The sequence below is a fragment of the Bombus affinis genome, unplaced genomic scaffold, assembly GCF_024516045.1.
Source record: "Bombus affinis isolate iyBomAffi1 unplaced genomic scaffold, iyBomAffi1.2 ctg00000757.1, whole genome shotgun sequence".
Taxonomy (NCBI): domain Eukaryota; kingdom Metazoa; phylum Arthropoda; class Insecta; order Hymenoptera; family Apidae; genus Bombus; species Bombus affinis.
This window is the reverse complement of record NW_026109336.1, coordinates 21,742-30,934: the sequence shown is the minus strand read 5'-3', so window position 1 is coordinate 30,934 and position 9,193 is coordinate 21,742.

Below are 9,193 nucleotides of genomic sequence, written 5' to 3'. Positions count from 1 at the left end.
TAATACGATATGTTTACAATCAAGGAAAAAATATTTATTTGACATTAAAAGTTGTAATAAAAGTCACGGAATGGACTTGCGATCACTGTGCTATAAAATGAGAATAGATTTATAATCACTAGTCAGACTATTAGACTATTTGTTTGGTGTAGATACTCCATCTCAAAATGTTCACCGTTCGATACCAACCTAATAACGATAAAAGATTAAATTTATTTCCTCGTAAAACTCATTTTAATCGTGCTTCATTTCAATGTATCAATCAACTCTCTGTATTAATTCAAAACACGTGTATCAATATTTGTTCGATGTACCTTTCTTTTTAATATAAAAGTGCATATTAAAGGTCAAAGTATTTTCCACTTCGTGTTTCGTATTTTTATTATACCTTTTTAATAAAGCTTCCAACAACCTGGATTTATATTATACCACATTTTTTGCTTGATTATAGCTGCAGAATTAATTTGCGAAAGTAGTGAAAAAAATGTCTGTTAGATCCTAAGACGGATCTGCCTTTTTTCTATAAAAAAGTAAAATTGACAGAGTTCCGAACGATCCATAACTGATGAGGAATTAACTTATCGAGTACGGCGTGGTAAACGATCAACAAACGAACTTTCTGATAAATCATCAACATCCTGCACAATTCCATTTCGCAACTTTGTGTGTTTTAGTTATTGGCTGATAACTTTGTAATAAAGCGTTTACTGTGAAATTCGCTACAACAGATTTCTCTTATTTTCGCTTGAAAATTCCCTTACCTTTTTAACGACAAAATAGAAAATACCTTGTATAAGAATTATTGAAGCTAAAAAGCGTGTTAATAGCTACGTTTCGTTGCATTATGATTCTTCTGAGAATACTCAAAACGCAAGGACTCTCGCAGTAGAATAAGGAGCCACGAACAGACTTACTTCATTCACGTGATCGTAGTTGTATTGAGGTGCACGTCAATGCCATCTGCACATATCGACTTAGCGGATTCCACTCCGTGTCCCATCGTAATTAAAACGGTTTAAGATAAAGAGTTGACATGCTTGAACGAGTCCTCGTCGCCGGGAATTTATCCACTGTGCGAATATTCAAACGTCCATACGTACCATCGTAGTTGGCCTTAATTAAAATTTCTTAATCGCCTTCAACAGTGGTAAATGGAACTCATTTTGCGGTTACTTGAACCGCTATTTCAACCACATAATACGCAAATACGATTTACAAATTGTTAAATACCGATGACACAATGAAGGATTAAGCAATAAAGAGGATGGAGAGAGAATAAGGAAGTCGTGAATAACTGAATAAATCATGATTTAAATCCTGTTCTACATTGTAGAGTGCATTGTGTAAAATATATTTCTTCTTGAACAAATTCACCAATAGTTCCGTAGATGTTATAACGACCGGGTAAAGAACCATAGTTTCGAAAATATCTAAGAGAAATGTTAGAATAAAAATTAAGAATTTCCCGCGTATTTATTTCCGTAATTTTGTCACAAATTTGAACTGATATCAGTAATTTCAGAAAAATTACAAAAAACAAATTCACTGTTTCAAACTCTAAAGTTAGTGTGTTCCCTTGAACGACGTCAAATACAATTTTCGTATCTGGGAAAACCACTCGACTTGAATTACAGAACATGTTGTTACATAACACCAGGAGGCAAATAAAAATGCAATATTCGAAAAGACTTGTTGATGGAATATGAAATATCGTCCCTGTGGTTCGATATTGGTGTTTCAACGATGGTAATATCATGGATTACATAATAGCACCGCTTTCACGAAATCGCGACTCGATTCGAACATGTGTTTGAATTTTGAATACACGAAAGTTGGCCGTCTTCTGAAATATGGATCAGTGAAGTGTACACCGTGTGGCCTCGAATGGAGGCGTTTTCTCGCCCCTCTCCCCATCCCTCACTCTTTCTCTCTCTCTTTCTCTCTCTCTCTCTCTCTCTCTCTCTCTCTCTCTCTCTCTCTCTCTTTCTCTCCTCCCTGCCATTTCGTTCTCCGACCAAATATTTGGTGCAAACACTCGACTCTGATTTTATAATTCCGGTCGAGTGGGGCATAGCTCTTTCAAAGAAACTGCCTACCATTTCAAACTAGTTTCGTGCTTTTCCCACCTGGCCATATATGCATAGCTACACAGTGATCCGTGAAACGAATGAATTTACTGCGACGGAAAAAGCAACTGTTTGTTTCTCTTGCGGCACTAAACGAATCCACAGCGAAACAGGCGCCGCGAGGACCTTACGCCCTCGTTCGTTTGGCTAACCGATTATACGAGCAAACTTTTTTATCACGGTACAAACATAAGCCGATTATAGATCTGTCGGTTTAATCTGTTGTATGGCGAGATAGCAATTTTGTAAGTAAACTTAGCGAGGAGCAATTTTGAGGTATTATCGCTGTACGAGTGAGTAACTTTAAAACTAGCACACAAATCACGTCGAGCGAAAAATTTGCATGGTTAATTCGAAAGTTATTCGACAAATTACGGACAGCCAGCAAATGCTAAAGTGTGTCGTTTCGTAGATGTCAGTAACAAAAAGCTGGCAAAAATTTCGCTTGTTTTTCCTGGATCAAGCGTGTATCAGATGGCGTTCGAAGCTTACTTTTCATGGAAGACATGTGGGATATTCAGATTCGTGTTTTATCGTTGGTATTTTACTCTTGCGGTAGAGAAAGGTGCGATTGTTCTTATCCAGGAGGGATAATGGAGCGCGCTGATTCTGGGTTTCATCGATCAGAATCTCCCGCGTTGGGAATAATGTATGTATGTAACGGCCACCAGATGGAGGTAGTGTTAGCTAACGGAAGCTATCTTCAACTCTCTCGTCGAATACTCAACTGAAAAGTTTGGCTTGCTTTTACGATGAAATTGCAGCATAGATGGCACTTATTTACGTGATATAACCAAAGGAAATGGATATTAAAAGAACGTCTACTTTTTCATGGTTCCAAAAGGAAATTTTTATTAAGCCATCGTAAAATACCATTTCTATGCATGTAAAGTATCACTTAATTAAATTCGAAAAAATATGTGGGATAAAATCACTTTGGAATATATCATGGTCTCCCGGTGTTCCTAAAGACACGTAAATTGAAAAAAAATGGCGGACATTATATCCATTGGAATACTATAAAAAGACATAAAACGTATTGTCAATATTTCTCGAAGTTTTACCAGGGGATTCAATATCCGTACCGTGAACCGTAGTAAAGGTCTTATTTATGAGTTTAATACCTATCGTTAATCCAGCCTAGCAATTGCTGCTAAATTAGAAAAAAAATATTAGGGATATACTTCTGAAAGAATGCCTGTGGAAGCGCCATGCAAAGAAATTTGACATTTTCAATTGGAATTCGATGAGAGGAAAATGTTACCGTAATAACACCTGTTCTTTCATGAGATTTGTTGTTTTGAAATGCATACTTTCGTCGAATTACGACTAGAACGGCGCAGACACAGAATTTCTTTTAGAATACCATTCCCGACTCTATGAGAGGACATCAGTTACCATATATCGGGAATAACGGTGATTGCGCGCAAAGTGCGACAATGTTGTGATATCGTAAATTTCTGGTCAGTTGAACTATCTATTACGAATTAACCAATAGCAATAAAAGAAACAAAATATCAAGAATTTCTCTAAAAAATCGGAAACTACATGAAGATTGCTAAAAACCAAATACCTCGAAAAATTCTGTGAGTGAATTGCATAATGTCTGTCTCATTTCGACCAGAATACTACGAATCGACGTTTGCGATTTAACGGATAGTGGTTGGCATAAGGTAACGGAATCGTTTGGTATTCCAACGACGCTCTGGTCAACTTAAATGCTCTTGATTGCATCGATTGTAGCGTGAAAATGGCATCATCGAACCCGATAGGTCGTATCGTGTACATACCATGTCACTTTGATTCCGAAATTGACCGCGGAATTGTTTCCTTCGTAACTATGCATAACTCTTAACGCGCGGAGCAAATAGTATCATTTTAATTTGTATAGAGACGTTGTAATGCAGTTACAAAGTCTCCTTGTATAATTAAACTTACTAGTAACATTATAAGTTATTATTGTTATAAGTTATTAGTATGCAAAAATGAGTATGTAAAGAAAACGCAATAAACAAAAGTATAATATAAAATATTCAGAATATAGTACTCGTTATAATGTTCAGTGAGCGAAATCTTTAATTAAGCTGTAATTAAACTTGATGTCTTTAATTATATCAAAAATATAAATATGCATAAACATTCGTAGCTCATAATAGAATTAGCTTCAATTAACATAATTAAAAATATACCGAGATTTTGGTTTCTTTGATACACTTCCCAGTTTTACTTCGTTTCAATTAACTCCTATGTTTTTAGTTTCTCTTTTGTACACGCGACCTCTATGAAACACAACAAGGCGTCTTTTCATAGCGTTAGAGAAAAATGGCATAATACTATTATCGAGACATTTTAACTTCGATAATAACATAGGTTTCAATCATTGCACGCATCAGGATTGCTTTAATTCCTCTTCAATAATTTCCAACAGATAGGCTACGTACAAACTACTGTCGCGTCGAGTGCGATAAAACCACAGCCGTCATACCGAAAGTTATGGATTTGAACCAGCGGCGAAGTTCTACTAACTCGACATCGTGTAAATTAATCGCGGGAAACTTCGAGCGGCTGCACTGAAAAGTTACCATACAGAATTTAAAATAAACGTTGATTCATTTTTCCCTCGTTCCCTGTTAGCTTCCTTTATCCTTTTTCTTTTTTTTTTTTTTTTTTTTTTCCTTACTAGAGTACATACACTACCATTCACAAGTATCTGGACGCTTTTGGTTAACTAGAATTTTACAGAAATGTACGCAATAATAAATTAAAAATCGGAAACAGCACTAACTATGTTTCTTGTAGAATCAATAAATAATTATACATTTAAATGATCTCTTTAGATCCTCGATCCTTAACGTTTCATACAATTATACTTCCTCAAACATTTATTTCTATTGGGAAAACTTCAAACCTTTCATTTCATGGGCGTATAGTATAATGAATTGTACAGTGTAAACGAGATATCGATAATTAGAAATTTTTCAAATATTTAAAAAATTTAAACGGAGGGGAAAATTAAGCTTGGATATACCCAGTTTGCTCTTGAATTTAATTTATATTGCAAATTGGAAAATCTGAAGATACGTAATTACAAAATAGTAGCAGATATGCAATTAATAATTCCATTAATCATTATATATAATTATTAATAATTTATATTAATTATTCCATATTGGTTTCTAAATGTCAATGTAATTGTATCGTAATATTCTATTATACGCAGTTATGGCAATTATAAAGAATAAAAAGCTTGCAGGTTCATTTAAATAACTCTTTGATTAAAATACATTTTATATCTATATACTAGTCTATATACTTAGTCTATATACCTAGTCTATATACTTATAAAGTCTATATACTTTAGAACTGCTGAGCACATAAAATAAAGTATCAAATGTTTTCTTTTTTTATAAACACTGAAACACGTTCAGATATCTCATAATGTTAGTGGTATTTAGTATATTCGATTATTAGAAGCTTTCTTTGAGATAGACACGAAATCCATTAAGATTTTGCGTCGACGGGTCTTATTCCTCTTCCCTCGGGACATTCATCGACCAATGTATTTTCCTTTCATGCTGTATTTTCCTTTTGCGTTGGCACGGAGACCAGACTGTACCGTGTATACCTTTATAGCGATTTCAACGAAACGCCAAACCCGCTTAGGGTATCCCTATTTGCTTCCTACTTAACCAAACCAGACAGGATGGCATAACGATTGGTAGATAAGCGGCAAATCTGGACCACCCACTATCGTTTTGTAGCTGAAGCATGTGGGTTATGAAGATGACAGTGATTGCGGGGCGCCCATTTTATTCGTTTGGATGGAACAGGGTCAATCATAACTTGGTGACAGAAGGAAGGGTGGTAAAATTTCGGATAACCTGAAGAAGATGCTGTTCCAAAAATACCACAAAATTATCTCTCTCTCTCTCTACCTCTCCCTTTCTGTTTGCTTGTTTAGTAGAGACGATATAATTGGAAAAGAAAATGAATGAAACACAAAAAAGGAAAAATAGATAGCAAACAGGAAATGACGAAACACGAATCTGTGAACATACGTATCACTGTCAATTGATCTAGTTAATCCGACGACAAAAACATCAACGTTTTAAACCGAGATAAAAAGAATAAAATAAATATCTATCAAACGAGTTGAATATATAAAAACCACGAATCTTCTGTTTATATTTCGTTTGGAATTGAACGGTTGAAAGTTGAATTTAAGTACACTGAAATTTATCAGGACTTTAACGAAACGATTGTGAACACGATACAAAGGACAAATCGCAAGTATCAGTGAGGAAAAGGAACCATCGAGCAAATCGAGAATTAATAGGATTAATTGTTACAACGGCGAGTCAATATCTCTGCTTACCTCGAAGCTTGTTGAACGAAGATCTTCTCCTTTCAATGGATCCTGTTCCTGGCTCTATAATTTTATTAAAAGTCCGTCTTTTTATCGTAATCGATCAAACGGACCTCCAGTAGCAGCTGTATACCGACAGGATCCATTTCTGCGTGGTAGATGATTCGACACTTGCAGAATTATATTCACGCTGGAAAACTGATCGACACTCCCGATAGACCGAAATTACATTGGTATATGCGGCGAAATTTTTACAGTAATTTAGAAGCGAAGCATATTAGAGTAATTCGTCGATTAATCGCGAGCAAAGGCTACGAAATTTCCAACGAAAGCATAAATTAACCAAATATATAAATTAACGCAATTTCCTATCTCACCATCGATCCACAATACGAGTCGTGTACGAACGAATTGCGATCGCGACCAACGAAACTCGAAGATTAAGAGATTAGCGGAATTTTATTTTTTCGTGTTACTCGTTTCGACGTGGCAGACTTGAAATCCTCGTTACATATTAATGAATCGTTCACGAACGTCCCAAGATCGCGACCAACGAAATTCGAAAACTAAAAAATTAGCAAAGTTTTATGTTTTTGGCACATTTGCCAATTATTTCTACGCGAGAAACTAAAAACCTTCGTCACATGTTAACGAATCTACGAACGTTTCGCGACTAACGAAACTCAGAGCCGGAATTTTGTTTCCTTCCTTCGTTTTGTCGTCGTCGTCGTCGTTCGGTCGTCAATCGTTTTGACAGGAGAAACTTGAAATCCTTGCCACGTGTTATTGAATCTACAAACGTTTTGCCATCCACAACTATCGAAACTCAAATATCAAAAAATTTGCGTATTTCTTTTTTCTTCGTGCAGTACGATTAGCAATTATTTCAGCACAAAATGCTTGAAATCTTCGTCACGCGTTCGTACACAATTCACGGTATAACAGTGTACAACTGGCGATCGTAACTATCGAATCTTGCAGACTGAAGAATTAGCGTGCTTTTCTTTCTTCTGAACACGGTTACCAATCGTTTCGGCGCGAGGAACTTGAAATTCTACAACTGTATGCGTCACGGTTCGATGTGTATCTGTTGGTTGTTGTCACTTACCATAAGAATTCTAATTGAATTCCAAGTGGATTGGCAAACGCAACAAGGAACGCGGCGCTGCGTAGTCGTAATCTGGTCGATTCTAGAAATTCCTGGCGTGGCTAATCCGCCGGAGTGACCATCGGTGACGATGCTGAAAGAAAAATACGGTGGAGGATGCAAAATAAATAACGCCTCTGTTTGGCTACTGTTGCGTCGTATTGATTTAATCCAGAACGACCAAATGCAACAGATGCATTCCTACGGGAAATCATTGCCACTTATGAACGCGAGCTCTCTTCAGCGATTCCAAATTGGCGCGGAATATTTATCCTCGCGCGGTTTATGTGTACTCCTAATTCATTGTATCATTTGCACGAATGTTGCATCCATGATAATGTAATTAAACCGATTGTATAATTAGATATTTCAGTTATGATTTATCCACAATTCAACGTGACTGTCTATCGTGAATTTCTAATTAACTCCGATTAAATTACATCATTCAGTATACAAGGAAATTCATCGTACGGAATCTGCTTACCGAATTTGTTGATTTGACAAAAATACAATTGGAATATTGGGTGGTTGATTGTAGTATATGGTAGAAAAAGGTTGAACAGAGAAATAGATTAACGTGAACATTCTTCCTAGATCGAATAGGTGTGTTTTTGATTACGATTTGAAAAAAAAAACGGGTGGTTCGAGGAGGCGCGCCCTTCAGCCAATGTCAGGCGTCGAAAGAGGAGAAAGAGTAGACAAAACGATGCATCGTGTTTTGCGACTGCGTCGAGGGAGCGTGGATCCTGGACGAATCCCAGTTCCGCTTCAGTTTACGGCGCGCTGTCGATTTCGACGAATTGATATCTCAGAGTGAATCCATCGGTAGATTTTCTCCTTGTAACAATAAATGATTACGACCTACTCTAAACACCCTATTTGAAAAAGTTACCTGTAGTAATAATTACCTGTAATAATAATAAAAAGTATTAGACGTACGATAGCAATCACGATAATAGATAGAAACGTTAGAAAAGTAATACGTAGATTAACAAGCTTTGACATTTCATATTTTATGTTTCGGCTAAGTGATTTCCTTCTAATCTCCACCATTTTATCACAGTGGTAAATAAAGAAACAAATTCGAATTTTTTCATAGAAATCTGAATTTCTTTACGGCCGGCTGATTTTCATTTTAATTTCTTATATTCTGGTTCCATAGATTCTTGTTTGAAAGCCAAAGAAGAGTATCTCGTCGACTTGAAGGTCTAAGGAACGTGAAACGACGAAGCACCGGGTTGCGACAACGTAACGAGTGAACTTGCCAGAACTGAACGCGTGTGAAACGCGGCGAATTTAAGCGGAGCGGATCTACGAAGGCCAAAGTCCTACAGTGGTGGAAAGAGGAAGACAGAGTAAAAGGTATTATTTACGAAATCTCTGACGAATCGAGTTACCGATAAACAGAACACATCGAGTTAAGTCCGTTCGACTTTATTTTACAAGATGATCAAACACGAAAGCGTTCGTAAAATTCTGATATCATTAGAAATAATTGCAAGCACATTTGCAGCTTACAGAGGAGTTACTTTAATAATTTTTAACGGAAAATCG